We start from the raw sequence: 21,256 nt of genomic DNA, 5'->3' as shown, positions 1-21,256 counted from the left end.
CCTAAAGGTATTTGCCACTCAGTTGTCCTGTATTCCTAATTCATAGCCTCAAAGATATGATTGCACATATAGACAAAGTTCCTTGGTAGTCTTTGTACGTAACCAGTCTCTTTATGTATCCATTAAGGACTGTTGCAAAATATAACCAGTCTTTTGGTATCAATAGGAAGCTGTTATATCCAGATGGATCGCTGTGATGGAAGTCCTTAATATACGTTTCTAATGCAATTCATTCTGTTCCTATGGTTGTTTTATAGCATATCTCAAATCTTTACCCACTATGTGGGCTTACCTTAGCCTGCAGCCTGCTGGGACTTGCGAGTAAGTCCGTGTTCCACACTGTATACCGGCGTCCCGGTTGTGGAGTTTAATCGCGTCCCACGTGTCTCTCACCGCTGGTTTTGAAGTCCGATTTGGTGTGAGGATCACGCACCTTCCAGGCGCAGGCAAATGACGTCTTCAGGTCTTTTTTGAGTGAGGTAGAAAAAGCTCCTATTTCTCAAAAAGTGCACTTAAATTCATATAAATGGGGTATTTGTTCAAGGTCTTACGCCAGACGTGTTTCGGGGAGACGCTGTCCCCTTCCTCAGTGGCATAAGCCCCAGTTCTTGAAATGGTTATCAGCCCCAGTTCTTGAAAATGGTATAATTTACTGTACCACATTGTATATGGATTTTACATTGTGATTGTATTTTATTGTATATTTTAATAATAAATGGTGTCCTAATTACCTCCATATATGAGTGCCCATCCATATTGTTTTACGATAGTTAATAAATACTTTTTTTTGGTTAACAGAAATTTGTCTAGCGGTATACCGATTTAGTGGTATACCCAAAAAAAATTCCAGTAAAATAATTAGATAAATTATCTTTTGCTATTTCAGGGGGTTTTTCTATTTCAGGCATTGATGGTATATCACTCGAATATGCCATCAATGTTCGATAGGTGCAGGTCCCACCTCAGGGACTCGCATTTATCTCCAGAATGTGCCCCCCCCCAAAGTGAAGGAGATGTGCTCAGCTATTTTCACAAGTCCCATCGCGGTGAATGGAGAGCGCACATGCACGGCCATCTCTCCAGTCACTGCTATGGAATTGCCGGAAATAGACAAACCAAGACTTGGCTATTTTCAGAAGTCCCATACCGGCGAACAGAGGGTGGACGTACTTCACTTCTCCTTTACTTTGGGGAGGCTTGTTCTGGAGATAAGAATGGGTCCCAGAAGTGGGACCCTCACTTATATGACATTAATGGCATCCTAAGGAAATGCCATCGATGTCTGAGATGGGAATACCCCTTTAAGTTCCATTTTTGGAAATTACCTATTCTCTACTTATGTCATCTTTAGACTTTAAGAATAGTATGTTCAAGTGATTATGTGACATTGCAGAGACTTCTCACCAGCCATTGTATGAGAAATGCGGTTTAACCTTACTAAACTGGAAACTGCTCCTCAGTCACAGCAAGGGCTTAGCAACAGCATCAACACTGTAAAACTCCTGACATGTGATCGCTGCCGGAGATGCAAGGTTACTTATATATAGCAGCACTAGGTGTTGGACTATTTCTGAGACGTGCAACTGCACATCAAACGCAAGACAGATGCTCCCGGTAAGCAACGGGCTTAGGGCATTTATTTTTATATGTTAATCCTGTAGCTTTATAATGTATTCTTTTTGCCCACCAGTATTCTAATAATGTGTCAGCGGTCTAGACGCAGACGAACCCCTGCGGTTGGAGTAGGCCACAATAATCCATGTTTACCTCCCACTTCTCGGTCACAATAGAACTCTGTCATTATAGCCTGGCCTGGACTTCTATTAATATTTCCTCAAATTATGCTACATTTACATGAAATTTCTTAGGTCAGCCAGCATTATATTGCACAGTAATGAACAGTATTATGCCGCTTGGTGAGACCCACATGGTTCCATGTGAAGTTGTCTACCATACACCAAGTTTTACAGGCAGTGGATGGAACATACTACAATTTTCTTATAGGGACTCTGTATCCCACCTGTATTACTATTTGGAGGCATATATACAGCTCCTTTGAAATGTATTTCAACCAATTTCTGCATAAGTGTGATCTGGATTCCAAAGAAAATCATATAAATAAACAATTACATTCATGCTTTGATTAGAAATGAACACATTTCTTAAAATTTTCTTTGTGTCAGATTTGCCAATATTTCCAAAATTTTGGTTCAGACCCGAATTGATTCGTTGTGCCTTGATGTTGCTTCAATTGCCTGAAAATTGGTATATAACACAATCTAGTCTCCTAGGAGTCCGATTTTTATGATTTTTTTTTGTCTTTTTTGTTAATTTTTAACAAATCTTTGCTCTTTAATTCCCCCCCCCCTTAAGCTTTTGTATGCAATGGCAGCCGTAGCAAATGATGTCAGAGTGACATTCACATACCGTATACAGCATGTTTAAAAGCACACTGCCTACATGAGTTGGGGTTTTTCAAGTGTCCAAAAATTATGCCTCAACTGAGAAAGATCTGTGCCCCATTTACACACACACGTTAATGTCAGATGAAAGAGTAGCTCGTTCTGCACAAGCATCCAAAAAGTGTACCTTAATGGGGCAGAATGTTAATTGTTAATTGTCAAAAGAAAGAGTGTCTTGTTCTGAACAAACCTGTAAAAATCCTCCCTTTTAATTAGGATCAGCAGCAGTGTAGTGTGGATGTGGAAAGGGTAGGGTAATAGTGGCATGTGGCTGCAATAGTAGCAGCAGCAGTAGCAGCACAGCATGGAACAGATAAGTCAGTAGATGTGTGTGGCTGTTTAGGGGTGGTCGTAGTAGTAGCTGAAGTGGCGACTGTGTAATGGTAGTGGCAGATGGGGTAATGGAAGTGGCAATAGGGAATTAACAGCAGGAAATAGAAGCTGTGTCAGCAGCAGCAGCCATACAGTACAGAACATGATGGTAGGTAGGCAGACAAGGGCAGTGGTATGAGGCCCTACCGAAAAATTTTGTGGCCTCTTCAAATGCCTTCAGTACAGGACAGGCGTCTCTGATGAGCTGCCACTGCCTGGCCTCAAAACAACACATGCTCCCTGCTGAGGTGGTCTGGTGCATTACAAACTCATTCACCGCTTTATGCTGCTCATGCAGACACTCTCGCATCTGCAAGGTAGAATTCCAGTGAGTTGGTACGTCATGGATCAAGCAGTGTAATGACAGACCATTCTATCGCTGTAAGTCCAGGAGGGTGTTCCTTGCCACATAAGAATGGCTGAAATGTGAGGACAGGCTCCTGGATCAAATTCCCTGACCAAATTACCCCTAAATGCACACAATGTTCATGACTCCTCTGATGTTACCTCTTCCTCAGCACCCTGATCCAGCTCCAAGATCCTGTCCAACATACAATCAAGTCATAGTCCTCACCCTCCACTTTTATCAGAATGTGATATGTCATCATGAGCTCCTTGGCCCCCATCTGATTCACTGTTCTGTATTTGCTCCAAATGCCACTGTCGCTACCACTGACCCTACCACCACAACCACCACTGTGGCTACAGATGCCACTACTACCACCACCTCCAACACAGCTATGTATGGGTGACCCCCACCCTCCACCTGTACTTGAACCTCCTCTTCATGGCTGTCCAAACACTAATATTTCTCACATAAGTCATCAACAGGGAAAATCATAGTGCTGGGTGGGATTTTGTTGTCTCTTAAGAAAAAAGAAGGCAACCCACTAGGAGGGGCACTGAAGACAAAGAGAATGCAAATGAAACCATTATTTGAGAATGAGTTCACAGTGCCCAATGTGAATAGGGGTAGCACATTTTCAGTTTTTTTCTGGGACGATGAGGCATAAATAAAAACTGAAAGGTTTCCTATAAATGAAAACTCATGAGTTTCCTAAATCAAAAGTCTTGGGTTTGGTACATACAGATTACTGAACAATACTAGCAAAATTGCAAGTATATTTTTGTAATTTAAAGACAGAGGCACAATTAAATGTCCATCTGTTCTAAAAACAAATGCTATTGACAATTTACTTTGGGAATAATGCAGTGTTGGCAGTGAAATTTCTTTGAACTATGTATGCGTTTAATATCACTGCTTGAACATTGACATTTTTGTACTACAAAACACACAATGTGATACAATGATGCCTCTGATACCACCAGTATAGCCAAGCAGTGCTCTAGTTGAAATGGTTTTGGACTAATATCACTGGTATAAAAATTGCATTATTGCTGTAAAATATGTTTGCTATAATACAACACATTTAATAACACAGATGGATATTATGCAGTGGAAATAAAATGTGCAATTGCTCAGCGTTTGCAGCAGAATGCTATTGGGGTGCTGTTCTGGCAATAACAAACTGTGGAAACAAGAGGTTTTTTTAAAAGAACTGTTGTCTCTCTCTACTCATGTTAAAAATGATTTTTTTTTTTCCTTGCAGAGGGTTGGTTTTGTTATGTAGAACTACTAGGCTGAATTGCTGTAGCATAGTGTGACCAGCTTCTTGTGACCAACTCAAAGCTTTCCCTGATCAAACTCCCTAAAATCGACAAATATCTTTCTATTCTTTCCCTATAGTGTCCCTATCACACTACAATGGGTTTTGTGACTCTGTTTTTTAGCAGACAGGTTGTTTGTCAGCCTCTAAACCAATCAGGACCCCCACCCCCACCCCCACCCCCACACACACTTCCTCCCAGTGTCATATGATTCTCCATCTTCTTTCTCCTTAATGATTTTTTCTGACCAAAATTAACAGTAAAATTGCATATTTTGACACAATTCATCCAAAGCGAATCCCAAAAGCTTTGGATTCCTTTGGTGGACAATTTTTTGTGAGGTTTTAGAGTTGAGCGAACACCTGGATGTTCGGGTTCAAGAAGTTCGGCCTAACTTCCCGAAAATGTTCGGGTTCGGGATCCAAACCCGATCCGAACTTCGTCCCGAACCCGAACCCCATTGAAGTCAATGGGGACCCGAACTTTTCGGCACTAAAACGGCTGTAAAACAGCCCAGGAAAGGGCTAGAGGGCTGCAAAAGGCAGCAACATGTAGGTAAATCCCCTGCAAACAAATGTGGATAGGGAAATGAATTAAAATAAAAATTTAATAAATAAAAATTAACCAAAATCAATTGGAGAGAGGTCCCATAGCAGAGAATCTGGCTTCCCGTCACCCACCACTGGAACAGTCCATTCTCAGATATTTAGGCCCCGGCACCCAGGCAGAGGAGAGAGGTCCCGTAACAGACAATCTGGCTTCATGTCAGCAGAGAATCAGTCTTCATGTCAAAGCAGAGAATCAGGCTTCACGTCACCCACCACTGCAACAGTCCATTTTCATAAATTTAGGCCCAGCACCCAGGCAGAGGAGAGAGATCCCGTAACAGACAATCTGGCTTCATGTCAGCAGAGAATTAGTCTGTATGTCATAGCAGAGAATGAGGCTTCACGTCAGCCACCAATGCAACAGTCCATTGTCAGATATTTAGGCCCAGCACCCAGGCAGAGGAGAGAGGTCCCGTAACAGAGGATCTGGCTTCATGTCAGCAGAGAATCAGTCTTCATGTCATAGCAGAGAATCAGGCTTCACGTCACCCACCACTGTAAGAGTCCATTTTCATAAATTTAGGCCCAGCACCCAGGCAGAGGAGAGAGGTCCCGTAACAGACAATCTGGCTTCATGTCAGCAGAGAATCAGTCTTCATGTCATAGCAGAGAATCAGGCTTCACGTCACCCACCACTGCAACAGTCCATTTTCATAAATTTAGGCCCAGCACCCAGGCAGAGGAGAGAGGTCCCGTAACAGACAATCTGGCTTCATGTCAGCAGAGAATTAGTCTGCATGTCATAGCAGAGAATCAGGCTTCACGTCAGCCACCAATGCAACAGTCCATTGTCAGATATTTAGGCCCAGCACCCAGGCAGAGGAGAGAGGTCCCGTAACAGAGGATCTGGCTTCATGTCAGCAGAGAATCAGTCTTCATATCATTGCAGAGAATCAGGCTTCACGTCACCCACCACTGCAACAGTCCATTTTCATAAATTTAGGCCCAGCACCCAGGCAGAGGAGAGAGGTCCCGTAACAGACAATCTGGCTTCATGTCAGCAGAGAATTAGTCTGCATGTCATAGCAGAGAATGAGGCTTCACATCAGCCACCACTGCAACAGTCCATTGGCATATATTTAAGCCCAGCACACAGGCAGAGGAGAGAGGTCCCGTAACAGAGGATCTGGCTTCATGTCAGCAGAGAATCAGTCTGCATGTCATAGCAGAAAATCAGGCTTCACGTCACCCAGCACTGTAAGAGTCCATTTTCATAAATTTAGGCCCAGCACCCAGGCAGAGGAGAGAGGTCCCGTAACAGACAATCTGGCTTCATGTCAGCAGAGAATTAGTCTGCATGTCATAGCAGAGAATGAGGCTTCACATCAGCCACCACTGCAACAGTCCATTGGCATATATTTAGGCCCAGCATACAGGCAGAGGAGAGAGGTCCCGTAACAGAGGATCTGGCTTCATGTCAGCAGAGAATCAGTCTGCATGTCATAGCAGAAAATCAGGCTTCACGTCACCCAGCACTGTAAGAGTCCATTTTCATAAATTTAGGCCCAGCACCCAGGCAGAGGAGAGAGGTCCCGTAACAGACAATCTGGCTTCATGTCAGCAGAGCATTAGTCTGCATGTCATAGCAGAGAATCAGGCTTCACGTCAGCCACCAATGCAACAGTCCATTGTCAGATATTTAGGCCCAGCACCCAGGCAGAGGAGAGAGGTCCCGTAACAGAGGATCTGGCTTCATGTCAGCAGAGAATCAGTCTTCATATCATAGCAGAGAATAAGGCTTCACGTCACCCACCACTGCAACAGTCCATTTTCATAAATTTAGGCCCAGCACCCAGGCAGAGGAGAGAGGTCCCGTAACAGACAATCTGGCTTCATGTCAGCAGAGAATCAGTCTTCATGTCATAGCAGAGAATCAGGCTTCACGTCACCCACCACTGCAACAGTCCATTTTCATAAATTTAGGCCCAGCACCCAGGCAGAGGAGAGAGGTCCCGTAACAGACAATCTGGCTTCATGTCAGCAGAGAATTAGTCTGCATGTCATAGCAGAGAATGAGGCTTCACATCAGCCACCACTGCAACAGTCCATTGGCATATATTTAGGCCCAGCACACAGGCAGAGGAGAGAGGTCCCGTAACAGAGGATCTGGCTTCATGTCAGCAGAGAATCAGTCTGCATGTCATAGCAGAAAATCAGGCTTCACGTCAGCCACCACTGTAAGAGTCCATTTTCATAAATTTAGGCCCAGCACCCAGGCAGAGGAGAGAGGTCCCGTAACAGACAATCTGGCTTCATGTCAGCAGAGAATCAGTCTTCATATCATAGCAGAGAATCAGGCTTCACGTCACCCACCACTGTAAGAGTCCATTTTCATAAATTTAGGCCCAGCACCCAGGCAGAGGAGAGAGGTCCCGTAACAGACAATCTGGCTTCATGTCAGCAGAGAATCAGTCTTCATGTCATAGCAGAGAATCAGGCTTCACGTCACCCACCACTGCAACAGTCCATTTTCGTAAATTTAGGCCCAGCACCCAGGCAGAGGAGAGAGGTCCCGTAACAGACAATCTGGCTTCATGTCAGCAGAGAATTAGTCTGCATGTCATAGCAGAGAATGAGGCTTCACATCAGCCACCACTGCAACAGTCCATTGGCATATATTTAGGCCCAGCACACAGGCAGAGGAGAGAGGTCCTGTAACAGAGGATCTGGCTTCATGTCAGCAGAGAATCAGTCTGCATGTCATAGCAGAAAATCAGGCTTCACGTCAGCCACCACTGTAACAGTCCATTTTCATAAATTTAGGCCCAGCACCCAGGCAGAGGAGAGAGATCCCGTAACAGACAATCTGGCTTCATGTCAGCAGAGAATTAGTCTGTATGTCATAGCAGAGAATGAGGCTTCACGTCAGCCACCAATGCAACAGTCCATTGTCAGATATTTAGGCCCAGCACCCAGGCAGAGGAGAGAGGTCCCGTAACAGAGGATCTGGCTTCATGTCAGCAGAGAATCAGTCTTCATGTCATAGCAGAGAATCAGGCTTCACGTCACCCACCACTGTAAGAGTCCATTTTCATAAATTTAGGCCCAGCACCCAGGCAGAGGAGAGAGGTCCCGTAACAGACAATCTGGCTTCATGTCAGCAGAGAATCAGTCTTCATGTCATAGCAGAGAATCAGGCTTCACGTCACCCACCACTGCAACAGTCCATTTTCATAAATTTAGGCCCAGCACCCAGGCAGAGGAGAGAGGTCCCGTAACAGACAATCTGGCTTCATGTCAGCAGAGAATTAGTCTGCATGTCATAGCAGAGAATCAGGCTTCACGTCAGCCACCAATGCAACAGTCCATTGTCAGATATTTAGGCCCAGCACCCAGGCAGAGGAGAGAGGTCCCGTAACAGAGGATCTGGCTTCATGTCAGCAGAGAATCAGTCTTCATATCATTGCAGAGAATCAGGCTTCACGTCACCCACCACTGCAACAGTCCATTTTCATAAATTTAGGCCCAGCACCCAGGCAGAGGAGAGAGGTCCCGTAACAGACAATCTGGCTTCATGTCAGCAGAGAATTAGTCTGCATGTCATAGCAGAGAATGAGGCTTCACATCAGCCACCACTGCAACAGTCCATTGGCATATATTTAAGCCCAGCACACAGGCAGAGGAGAGAGGTCCCGTAACAGAGGATCTGGCTTCATGTCAGCAGAGAATCAGTCTGCATGTCATAGCAGAAAATCAGGCTTCACGTCACCCAGCACTGTAAGAGTCCATTTTCATAAATTTAGGCCCAGCACCCAGGCAGAGGAGAGAGGTCCCGTAACAGACAATCTGGCTTCATGTCAGCAGAGAATTAGTCTGCATGTCATAGCAGAGAATGAGGCTTCACATCAGCCACCACTGCAACAGTCCATTGGCATATATTTAGGCCCAGCATACAGGCAGAGGAGAGAGGTCCCGTAACAGAGGATCTGGCTTCATGTCAGCAGAGAATCAGTCTGCATGTCATAGCAGAAAATCAGGCTTCACGTCACCCAGCACTGTAAGAGTCCATTTTCATAAATTTAGGCCCAGCACCCAGGCAGAGGAGAGAGGTCCCGTAACAGACAATCTGGCTTCATGTCAGCAGAGCATTAGTCTGCATGTCATAGCAGAGAATCAGGCTTCACGTCAGCCACCAATGCAACAGTCCATTGTCAGATATTTAGGCCCAGCACCCAGGCAGAGGAGAGAGGTCCCGTAACAGAGGATCTGGCTTCATGTCAGCAGAGAATCAGTCTTCATATCATAGCAGAGAATAAGGCTTCACGTCACCCACCACTGCAACAGTCCATTTTCATAAATTTAGGCCCAGCACCCAGGCAGAGGAGAGAGGTCCCGTAACAGACAATCTGGCTTCATGTCAGCAGAGAATCAGTCTTCATGTCATAGCAGAGAATCAGGCTTCACGTCACCCACCACTGCAACAGTCCATTTTCATAAATTTAGGCCCAGCACCCAGGCAGAGGAGAGAGGTCCCGTAACAGACAATCTGGCTTCATGTCAGCAGAGAATTAGTCTGCATGTCATAGCAGAGAATGAGGCTTCACATCAGCCACCACTGCAACAGTCCATTGGCATATATTTAGGCCCAGCACACAGGCAGAGGAGAGAGGTCCCGTAACAGAGGATCTGGCTTCATGTCAGCAGAGAATCAGTCTGCATGTCATAGCAGAAAATCAGGCTTCACGTCAGCCACCACTGTAAGAGTCCATTTTCATAAATTTAGGCCCAGCACCCAGGCAGAGGAGAGAGGTCCCGTAACAGACAATCTGGCTTCATGTCAGCAGAGAATCAGTCTTCATATCATAGCAGAGAATCAGGCTTCACGTCACCCACCACTGTAAGAGTCCATTTTCATAAATTTAGGCCCAGCACCCAGGCAGAGGAGAGAGGTCCCGTAACAGACAATCTGGCTTCATGTCAGCAGAGAATCAGTCTTCATGTCATAGCAGAGAATCAGGCTTCACGTCACCCACCACTGCAACAGTCCATTTTCGTAAATTTAGGCCCAGCACCCAGGCAGAGGAGAGAGGTCCCGTAACAGACAATCTGGCTTCATGTCAGCAGAGAATTAGTCTGCATGTCATAGCAGAGAATGAGGCTTCACATCAGCCACCACTGCAACAGTCCATTGGCATATATTTAGGCCCAGCACACAGGCAGAGGAGAGAGGTCCTGTAACAGAGGATCTGGCTTCATGTCAGCAGAGAATCAGTCTGCATGTCATAGCAGAAAATCAGGCTTCACGTCAGCCACCACTGTAACAGTCCATTTTCATAAATTTAGGCCCAGCACCCAGGCAGAGGAGAGAGGTCCCGTAACAGACAATCTGGCTTCATGTCAGCAGAGAATTAGTCTGCATGTCATAGCAGAGAATGAGGCTTCACGTCAGCCACCACTGCAACAGTCCATTGGCATATATTTAGGCCCAGCACACAGGCAGAGGAGAGAGGTCCCGTAACAGAGGATCTGGCTTCATGTCAGCAGAGAATCAGTCTGCATGTCATAGCAGAAAATCAGGCTTCACGTCAGCCACCAATGCAACAGTCCATTGTCAGATATTTAGGCCCAGCACCCAGGCAGAGGAGAGAGGTCCCGTAACAGAGGATCTAGCTTCATGTCAGCAGAGAATCAGTCTTCATATCATAGCAGAGAATCAGGCTTCACGTCACCCACCAGTGCAACAGTCCATTTTCATAAATTTAGGCCCAGCACCCAGGATGAGGAGAGAGGTCCCGTAACAGACAATCTGGCTTCATGTCAGCAAAGAATTAGTCTGCATGTCATAGCAGAGAATGAGGCTTCACATCAGCCACCACTGCAACAGTCCATTGGCATATATTTAGGCCCAGCACACAGGCAGAGGAGAGAGGTCCCGTAACAGAGGATCTGGCTTCATGTCAGCAGAGAATCAGTCTGCATGTCATAGCAGAAAATCAGGCTTCACGTCACCCAGCACTGTAAGAGTCCATTTTCATAAATTTAGGCCCAGCACCCAGGCAGAGGAGAGAGGTCCCGTAACAGACAATCTGGCTTCATGTCAGCAGAGAATTAGTCTGCATGTCATAGCAGAGAATGAGGCTTCACGTCAGCCACCACTGCAACAGTCCATTGGCATATATTTAGGCCCAGCACACAGGCAGAGGAGAGAGGTCCCGTAACAGAGGATCTGGCTTCATGTCAGCAGAGAATCAGTCTGTATGTCATAGCAGAAAATCAGGCTTCACGTCAGCCACCACTGTAAGAGTCCATTTTCATAAATTTAGGCCCAGCACCCAGGCAGAGGAGAGAGGTCCCGTAACAGACAATCTGGCTTCATGTCAGCAGAGAATTAGTCTGCATGTCATAGCAGAGAATGAGGCTTCACGTCAGCCACCACTGCAACAGTCCATTGGCATATATTTAGGCCCAGCACACAGGCAGAGGAGAGAGGTCCCGTAACAGAGGATCTGGCTTCATGTCAGCAGAGAATCAGTCTGCATGTCATAGCAGAAAATCAGGCTTCACGTCAGCCACCACTGCAACAGTCCATTGTCAGATATTTAGGCCCAGCACCCAGGCAGAGGAGAGAGGTCCCGTAACAGAGGATCTGTCTTCATGTCAGCAGAGAATTAGTCTGCATGTCATAGCAGAGAATCAGGCTTTACGTCACCCAACATGTGAACAGTCCATTGGCATATATTTAGGCCCTGGCACCCAGACAGAGGAGAGGTTCATTCAACTTTGGGTAGCCTCGCAATATAATGGTAAAATGAAAATAAAAATAGGATTGAATGAGGAAGTGCCCTGGAGTCCAATAATATATGGTTAAGGGGAGGTAGTTAATGTCTAATCTGGACAAGGGACGGACAGGTCCTGTGGGATCCATGCCTGGTTCATTTTTATGAACGTCAGCTTGTCCACATTGGCTGTAGACAGGCGGCTGCGTTTGTCTGTAATGACGCCCCCTGCCGTGCTGAATACACGTTCAGACAAAACGCTGGCCGCCGGGCAGGCCAGCACCTCCAAGGCATAAAAGGCTAGCTCTGGCCACGTGGACAATTTAGAGACCCAGAAGTTGAATGGGGCCGAACCATCAGTCAGTACGTGGAGGGGTGTGCACACGTACTGTTCCACCATGTTAGTGAAATGTTGCCTCCTGCTAACACGTTGCGTATCAGGTGGTTGTGCAGTTAGCTGTGGCGTGTTGACAAAAGTTTTCCACATCTCTGCCATGCTAACCCTGCCCTCAGAGGAGCTGGCCGTGACACAGCTGCCTTGGCGACCTCTTGCTCCTCCTCTGCCTTGGCCTTGGGCTTCCACTTGTTCCCCTGTGACATTTGGGAATGCTCTCAGTAGCGCATCTACCAACGTGCGCTTGTACTCGCGCATCTTTCTATCACGCTCCAGTGCAGGAAGTAAGGTGGGCACATTGTCTTTGTAGCGTGGATCCAGCAGGGTGGCAACCCAGTAGTCCGCACAGGTTAAAATGTGGGCAACTCTGCTGTCGTTGCGCAGGCACTGCAGCATGTAGTCGCTCATGTTTGCCAGGCTGCCCAGGGGTAAGGACAAGCTGTCCTCTGTGGGAGGCGTATCGTCATTGTCCTGCCTTTCCCCCCACCCACCACCAGTGATGGACCCGAGCTGCGTTGGGTGCCACCCCGCTGTGACCATGCTTCATCCTCATCCTCCTCCACCTCCTCCTCATCCTCGTCCTCCTCGTCCTCCAGTAGTGGGCCCTGTCTGGCCACATTTGTACCTGGCCTCTGCTGTTGCAAAAAACCTCCCTCTGAGTCACTTCGAAGAGACTGGCCTGAAAGTGCTAAAAATGACCCCTCTTCCTCCTCCTCCTCCTCCTGGGCCACCTCCTTTTGCATCATCGCCCTAAGTGTTTTCTCAAGGAGACATAGAAGTGGTATTGTTACGCTGATAACGGCGTCATCGCCACTGGCCATGTTGGTGGAGTACTCGAAACAGCGCAACAGGGCACACAGGTCTCGCATGGAGGCCCAGTCATTGGTGGTGAAGTGGTGCTGTTCTGTAGTGCGACTGACCCGTACGTGCTGCAGCTGAAACTCCACTATGGCCTGCTGCTGCTCGCACAGTCTGTCCAGCATGTGCAAGGTGGAGTTCCACCTGGTGGGCACGTCGCATATGAGGCGGTGAGCGGGAAGGCCGAAGTTACGCTGTAGCGCAGACAGGCGAGCAGCAGCAGGATGTGAACGCCGGAAGCGCGAACAGACGGCCCGCACTTTATGCAGCAGCTCTGACATGTCGGGGTAGTTGTGAATGAACTTCTGCACCACCAAATTCAGCACATGCGCCAAGCAAGGGATTTGCGTCAAATTGGCTAGTCCCAGAGCTGCAACGAGATTTCGCCCATTATCACACACCACCAGGCCGGGCTTGAGGCTCACCGGCAGCAACCACTCGTCGGTCTGTTGTTCTATACCCCGCCACAACTCCTGTGCGGTGTGGGGCCTGTCCCCCAAACATATGAGTTTCAGAATGGCCTGCTGACGTTTACCCCGGGCTGTGCTGAAGTTGGTGGTGAAGGTGTGTGGCTGACTGGATAAGGCAGGTGGAAGAAGAGGAGGAGGAAGTCGAGTAGGAGGAGGTGGCAACAGGAGGCAAAGAATGTTGCCCTGCGATCCTTGGCGGCGGAAGGACGTGCGCTAAACAGCTCTCCGCCTGGGGCCCAGCTGCCACTACATTTACTCAGTGTGCAGTTAGGGAGATATAGCGTCCCTGGCCGTGCTTACTGGTCCACGTATCTGTGGTTAGGTGGACCTTGCTACAGATGGCATTGCGCAGTGCACACTTGATTTTATCGGATACTTGGTTGTGCAGGGAAGGCACGGCTCTCTTGGAGAAGTAGTGGCGGCTGGGAACAACATACTGTGGGACAGCAAGCGACATGAGCTGTTTGAAGCTGTCTGTGTCCACCAGCCTAAATGACAGCATTTCATAGGCCAGTAGTTTAGAAATGCTGGCATTCAGGGCCAGGGATCGAGGGTGGCTAGGTGGGAATTTACGCTTTCTCTCAAATGTTTGTGAGATGGAGAGCTGAACGCTGCCGTGTGACATGGTTGAGACGCTTGGTGACGGAGGTGGTGGTGGTGTTGGTGGTACATCCCCTGTTTGCTGGGCGGCAGGTGCCAACGTTCCTCCAGAGGCAGAGGAAGAGGCCGAGGCGGCAGCAGCAGAAGAGGTAGCAGGGGGAGCCTGAGTGACTTCCTTGGTTTTAAGGTGTTTACTCCACTGCAGTTCATGCTTTGCATGCAGGTGCCTGGTCATGCAGGTTGTGCTCAGGTTCAGAACGTTAATGCCTCGCTTCAGGCTCTGATGGCACAGCGTGCAAACCACTCGGGTCTTGTCGTCAGCACATTGTTTGAAGAAGTGCCATGCCAGGGAACTCCTTGAAGCTGCCTTTGGGGTGCTCGGTCCCAGATGGCGGCGGTCAGTAGCAGGCGGAGTCTCTTGGCGGCGGGTGTTCTGCTTTTGCCCACTGCTCCCTCTTTTGCTACGCTGTTGGCTCGGTCTCACCACTGCCTCTTCCTCCGAACTGTGAAAGTCAGTGGCACGACCTTCATTCCATGTGGGGTCTAGGACCTCATCGTCCCCTGCATCGTCTTCCACCCAGTCTTGATCCCTGACCTCCTGTTCAGTCTGCACACTGCAGAAAGACGCAGCAGTTGGCACCTGTGTTTCGTCATCATCAGAGACATGCTGAGGTGGTATTCCCATGTCCTCATCATCAGGAAACATAAGTGGTTGTGCGTCAGTGCATTCTATGTCTTTCACCGCTGGGGAAGGGCTAGGTGGATGCCCTTGGGAAACCCTGCCAGCGGAGTCTTCAAACAGCATAAGAGACTGCTGCATAACTTGAGGCTGAGACAGTTTCCCTGGTATGCATGGGGGTGATGTGACAGACTGATGGGGTTGGTTTTCAGGCGCCATCTGTGCGCTTTCTGCAGAAGACTGGGTGGGAGATAATGTGAACGTGCTGGATCCACTGTCGGCCACCCAATTGACTAATGCCTGTACCTGCTCAGGCCTTACCATCCTTAGAACGGCATTGGGCCCCACCATATATCGCTGTAAATTCTGGCGGCTACTGGGACCTGAGGTAGTTGGTACACTAGGACGTGTGGATGTGGCAGAACGGCCACGTCCTCTCCCAGCACCAGAGGGTCCACTAACACCACCACGACCATGTCCACGTCCGCGTCCCTTACTAGATGTTTTCCTCATTGTTATGGTTCACCACAACAACAAAAATATTATTTGGCCCAATGTATTGTATTCAAATTCAGCGGGATATAAATTTGAGGCCTAGTATTTAGGCGCTGGGTGACCGGTATGGATTTAGTGACAGAATTAGACTTGGAAATGCACAGTAGCGTGTGTGTGAAGTTTTTCTGAATGACCCTATGTGCACCTTGAATATTATATACCCTTTTAGGGATAGATTTCAAATAGCTCTGATATAGCAGAAACCACTAAATTATGAAATTGCTAAATTGAGAATTGTATTTCAACCCTGAACAAAAAATGTGCTTTAACGGACACTAAATAACTTGCCCAGCCACAACAGTACAGCGGTAACGACAGATTTAGCGGGATATAAATTTGAGGCCTAGTATTTAGGCGCTGGGTGACCGGTATGGATTTAGTGACAGAATTAGACTTGGAAATGCACAGTAGCGTGTGTGTGAAGTTATTCTGAATGACCCTATGTGCACCTTGAATATTATATACCCTTTTAGGGATAGATTTCAAATAGCTCTGATATAGCAGAAACCACTAAATTATGAAATTGCTAAATTGGGAATTGTATTTCAACCCAGAACAAAAAATGTGCTTTGGCGGACACTAAATAACTTGCCCATCCACAACAGGACAGCGGTAACGACAGATTTAGCGGGATATAAATTTGAGGCCTAGTATTTAGGCGCTGGGTGACCGGTATGGATTTAGTGAAAGAATTAGACTTGGAAATGCACAGTAGCGTGTGTGTGAAGTTATTCTGAATGACCCTATGTGCACCTTGAATATTATATACCCTTTTAGGGATAGATTTCAAATAGCTCTGATATAGCAGAAACCACTAAATTAGGAAATTGCTAAATTGGGAATTGTATTTCAACCCTGAACAAAAAATGTGCTTTAACGGACACTAAATAACTTGCCCATCCACAACAGTACAGCGGTAACGACAGATTTAGCGGGATATAAATTTGAGGTCTAGTATTTAGGCGCTGGGTCACCGGTATGGATTTAGTGACAGAATTAGACTTGGAAATGCACAGTAGCGTGTGTGTGAAGTTATTCTGAATGACCCTATGTGCACCTTGAATATTATATACCCTTTTAGGGATAGATTTCAAATAGCTCTGATATAGCAGAAACCACTAAATTATGAAATTGCTAAATTGGGAATTGTATTTCAACCCTGAAAAATAAATGTGCTTTAACGGACACTAAATAACTTGCCCAGCCACAACAGTACAGCGGTAACGACAGATTTAGCGGGATATAAATTTGAGGCCTAGTATTTAGGCGCTGGGTGACCGGTATGGATTTACTAACAGAATTAGACTTGGAAATGCACAGTAGCGTGTGTGTGAAGTTATTCTGAATGACCCTATGTGCACCTTGAATATTATATACCCTTTTAGGGATAGATTTCAAATAGCTCTGATATAGCAGAAACCACTAAATTATGAAATTGCTAAATTGGGAATTGTATTTCAACCCTGAACAAAAAATGTGCTTTGACGGACACTAAATAACTTGCCCAGCCACAACAGTACAGCGGTAACGACAGATTTAGCGGGATATAAATTTGAGGCCTAGTATTTAGGCGCTGGGTGACCGGTATGGATTTAGTGACAGAATTAGACTGGGATATGGCCAAAAAATAACCACACTATTGCTGGTTAAATGCACTTGGTGTGACAGCTTGACCAACCACACTACTGAGGGTTAAATGCACTTGGTGACGGGCGCAGCTTGCCCCTGATGTAGTATATGGCCAAAAAATGAACAGACTATTGCTGGTTAAATGCACTTGGTGTGACAGCTTCACCCTGATGTAGGCTTTAGCCAAAAAACAACCACACCATTGAGGGTTAAATGCACTTGGTGATAGGCGCAGCTTGCCCCTGATGTAGTATATGGCCAAAAAATGAACAGACTATTGCTGGTTAAATGCACTAGGTGTGACAGCTTGACCAACCACACTACTGAGGGTTAAATGCACTTGGTGACGGGCGCAGCTTGCCCCTGATGTAGTATATGGCCAAAAAATGAACAGACTATTGCTGGTTAAATGCACTTGGTGACGGGCGCAGCTTGCCCCTGATTTAGTATATGGCCAAAAAATGAACAGACTATTGCTGGTTAAATGCACTTGGTGTGACAGCTTCACCCTGATGTAGGCTTTAGCCAAAAAACAACCACACCATTGAGGGTTAAATGCACTTGGTGACAGGCGCAGCTTGCTTCTGATGTAGTATATGGCAAAAAAATGAACAGACTATTGCTGGTTAAATGCACTTGGTGTGACAGCTTGACCAACCTCACTACTGAGGGTTAAATGCACTTGGTGACGGGCGCAGCTTGCCCCTGATGTAGTATATGGCCAAAAAATGAACAGACTATTGCTGGTTAAATGCACTTGGTGTGACAGCTTGACCAACCACACTATTGAGGGTTAAATGCACTTGGTGACGGGCGCAGCTTGCCCCTGATGTAGTATATGGCCAAAAAATGAACAGACTATTGCTGGTTAAATGCACTTGGTGACGGGCGCAGCTTGCCCCTGATTTAGTATATGGCCAAAAAATTAACAGACTATTGCTGGTTAAATGCACTTGGTGTGACAGCTTCACCCTGATGTAGGCTTTAGCCAAAAAACAACCACACCATTGAGGGTTAAATGCACTTGGTCGCAGCTTGGATGCACTTGGTCGCAGCACCGCACAAGACACAAAATGGCCGCCGATCACCCCAGAAAAAAGTGACTGACAAACGGTCTGGGCAGCCTAAAAACAGTGAGCAATTGAATTTCAGCAGCTCAATGATGCACAGCTGCAGATCGATCGATTAATCAAGTCCTTTGGAGAAGTTAATCTGCCTAATCTCGCCCTACTGTCGCAGCCGCAACCTCTCCCTACGCTAATCAGAGCAGAGTGACGAGCGGCGCTATGTGACTCCAGCTTAAATAGAGGCTGGGTCACATGGTGCTCGCCAAGAAAGCGTCACAAAAGCGCCAAGAAAGCGACGAACACCGAACCCGAACCCGGACTTTTACGAAAATGTCCGGGTTCGGGTCCGTGTCACGGACACCCCAAAATTCGGTACGAACCCGAACTATACAGTTCGAGTTCGCTCATCCCTATTTGTAACGAATCTGATAAGTTTAAAATCGTTAACCTGGATAACTTGCTCCATTGTGTTCAAATCTAACAAGTTTCCCAGATATTATAAAACAGACGCCTACCTATTGGCACAGTAGCATAATTGCCTATAGCGAACTGGACCATTTATGAAACTCGTATGGGCTGTAAATGTTCCCCTTCTATAATTTTGAATAGCATTTCATTTATTGTAGCTCTTACTATTGTCATAGGGAAAAAAAAATTGCAAGCATAGTCAGGATTTAGTAGTTATAGCACTAGGTATTCCAGTAATCTAGGTGCCCAGACTATATGCAAGTATACAAGTAACATTTCCACTTCCTTCCATTCATTTCCCTCTTTGTGGCATTTAAAAAAAATAATAATAATACATTTTCAATTAAAATGAGATAAAGAGAGCAAAAAAAAGAAACAGACATTGTTTACTCAACTACCTGTTGCTGCTATTCAAAAATTAATAAAATGCAATCATAAAAAAAAATTGCCCTCAAAAGTGTACATTGCCTTATTTTCGTACATTCTGTTATTTATTCCGGCATAATAGAAGTCTATGGCCTGCATAACGGATCCGTCCTGTTTCCGTTATGCAGGAGAGGACTCCCCTGCATAACGGAAACATGAATAACGGAATGCCTCTAAAGGCATTCCGTTATGCATTCCGTCATAGAATTGCGTTATGGTCCGTGGTAACGAAATCCGTAACGCAATTCTGCTTTTACCACCAAACTAAGCATGAATTTCAAAATATAAAACTCGCTCATCTCTTTTCGTTATCCATGTACTGTGACATCACTGTGTATATTATCTCTATTTTGTGACATCACTGTGTATACTATCTATTTACTGTGACGTCACTGTGTGAATTTTCCCAACACATTAGAGAGATCAAATAAAGTGCCCATTTACCCGACCGTATTTCTCTTTCTGCATCCTTTCTGCATTTTTGCAGGTCAGATGCAGACCCATTTATTTCTATAGGACTACTAACTCCACACATAGTACACTGTGTGCTATCTACTTCCATATGTCCGCATAAAAGATAGATCATGTTCTATACATGTCCGCAAAATGCGATCCGTGGCCCCATTCAAGTCTATGGATCTGCAAAAAAGCTAATTGCTCATGGAATGTGTTCCGTATGCTATTCCTATTTTGAGGATCCGTGTCCACAAACTTGAATGCCCTGTCAGGTCACCTTTGAATCTTTATTAAAACGATACGTTCCATTTATTTGCAGATCTGCAGAATACAGAAGACATATGGAAACATACATTTTGTGTTTTTTTGCGGCACACTGAAGATTTTGCTGAACAACTGATGGGATCCTATGGTTGCTTGTTATACTCCCAGGTTCTAAGAACAAATGTATATTTAAGTATTCCCAAAATGAAGGGATACTTGGCTATGACTTAATACGGAATTGGAAAAGTCTGCCTTCTTTCTAGAACCAGCATCACTCTTTTGTTTTAATATTCTTATTGAAATTTCCAATATATATGCAATCTATAACTTAATTGATTTCATCATCAACATTATTATAAAAGCCTTACCAGTCCGTCCTTATTTGCCTTGCTTATTTTATTTTTTAATGGGAATGTGTCTTCAGAAAATGACCTATTGTTTAAAAAACATTTTTATTTAGAATCACATTTTTTTAATTTTTAGATTTTTTTTTAAGTCACTATCTATATTTGATAAATATATCTACAGGGTGGGCCATTTATATGGATACACCTTAATAAAATGGGAATGGTTGGTGATATTAACTTCCTGTTTGTGGCACATTAGTATATGTGAGGGGGGAAACTTTTCAAGATGGGTGGTGACCATGGCGGCCATTTTGAAGTCGGCCATTTTGAATCCAACTTTTGTTTTTTCAATAGGAAGGGGGTCATGTGACACATCAAACTTATTGGGAATTTCACAAGAAAAACAATGGTGTGCTCGGTAAAGTAACTTGACCACTTATAAAATGTGTTCAATGTGCTGCCCATTGTGTTGGATTGTCAATGCAACCCTCTTCTCCCACTCTTCACACACTGATAGCAACACCACAGGAGAAATGCTAGCACAGGCTTCCAGTATCCGTAGTTTCAGGTGCTGCACATCTCGTATCTTCACAACATATGCTGTTTTCTTGTGAAATTCCCAATAAGTTTGATGTGTCACATGACCCTCTTCCTATTGAAAAAACTAAAGTTGGATTCAAAATGGCCGACTTCAAAATGGCCGCCATGGTCACCACCCATCTTGAAAAGTTTCCCCCCTCACATATACTAATGTGCCACAAACCGGAAGTTAATATCACCAACCATTCCCATTTTATTAAGGTGTATCCATAAAAATGGCCCACCCTGTGTGTGTGTGTATATATATATATATATATATATATATATATAGATTGTGTAGAATCAGGGCAGCACTCCTGGTATCCGACCGATGGGTGCCAGCAGCGATAACACCTTACCAAGGTGTACAATGTAGAACACAAAAGGCACCGCAGCACATCCGTAGGTGAAAAATAGTGGATCTTTATTCACCCTTGCGACGTTTCAGTCCTCTTACTGGGACTATTATCAAGTATATATACACATTTTCATTAGACCTCAGATCAGACCACCAATCAGACCCCCAATGTTAATCAGACCTCAGCTCACAGCCCCAATCAGACCCCCCATGTTAATAAAACCCTAATAGGACCTCAGATCAGACCCACAATCAGACCTCAGCTCAGACCCCAATGTGA

The 21,256-nt window shown here is 45.7% G+C and overlaps 1 long non-coding RNA gene across 1 annotated transcript; it reads left to right on the top strand.

Annotated features, from left to right (window-relative positions):
• Positions 1–1,486: 1,486 nt before the first annotated feature.
• LOC122936045 lies at positions 1,487–20,069 on the top strand. The gene is made up of 2 exons (XR_006388870.1): positions 1,487–1,614; positions 19,748–20,069. It is a non-coding gene; the product is annotated as an uncharacterized LOC122936045 (long non-coding RNA).
• The last annotated feature ends 1,187 nt before the right edge of the window (positions 20,070–21,256 follow it).

This window comes from Bufo gargarizans, chromosome 4 (assembly GCF_014858855.1).
Source record: "Bufo gargarizans isolate SCDJY-AF-19 chromosome 4, ASM1485885v1, whole genome shotgun sequence".
Lineage (NCBI taxonomy): Eukaryota > Metazoa > Chordata > Amphibia > Anura > Bufonidae > Bufo > Bufo gargarizans.
The sequence above is the reverse complement of the archived record's forward strand: the minus strand, read 5'-3'. Positions and strand labels throughout refer to the sequence as shown.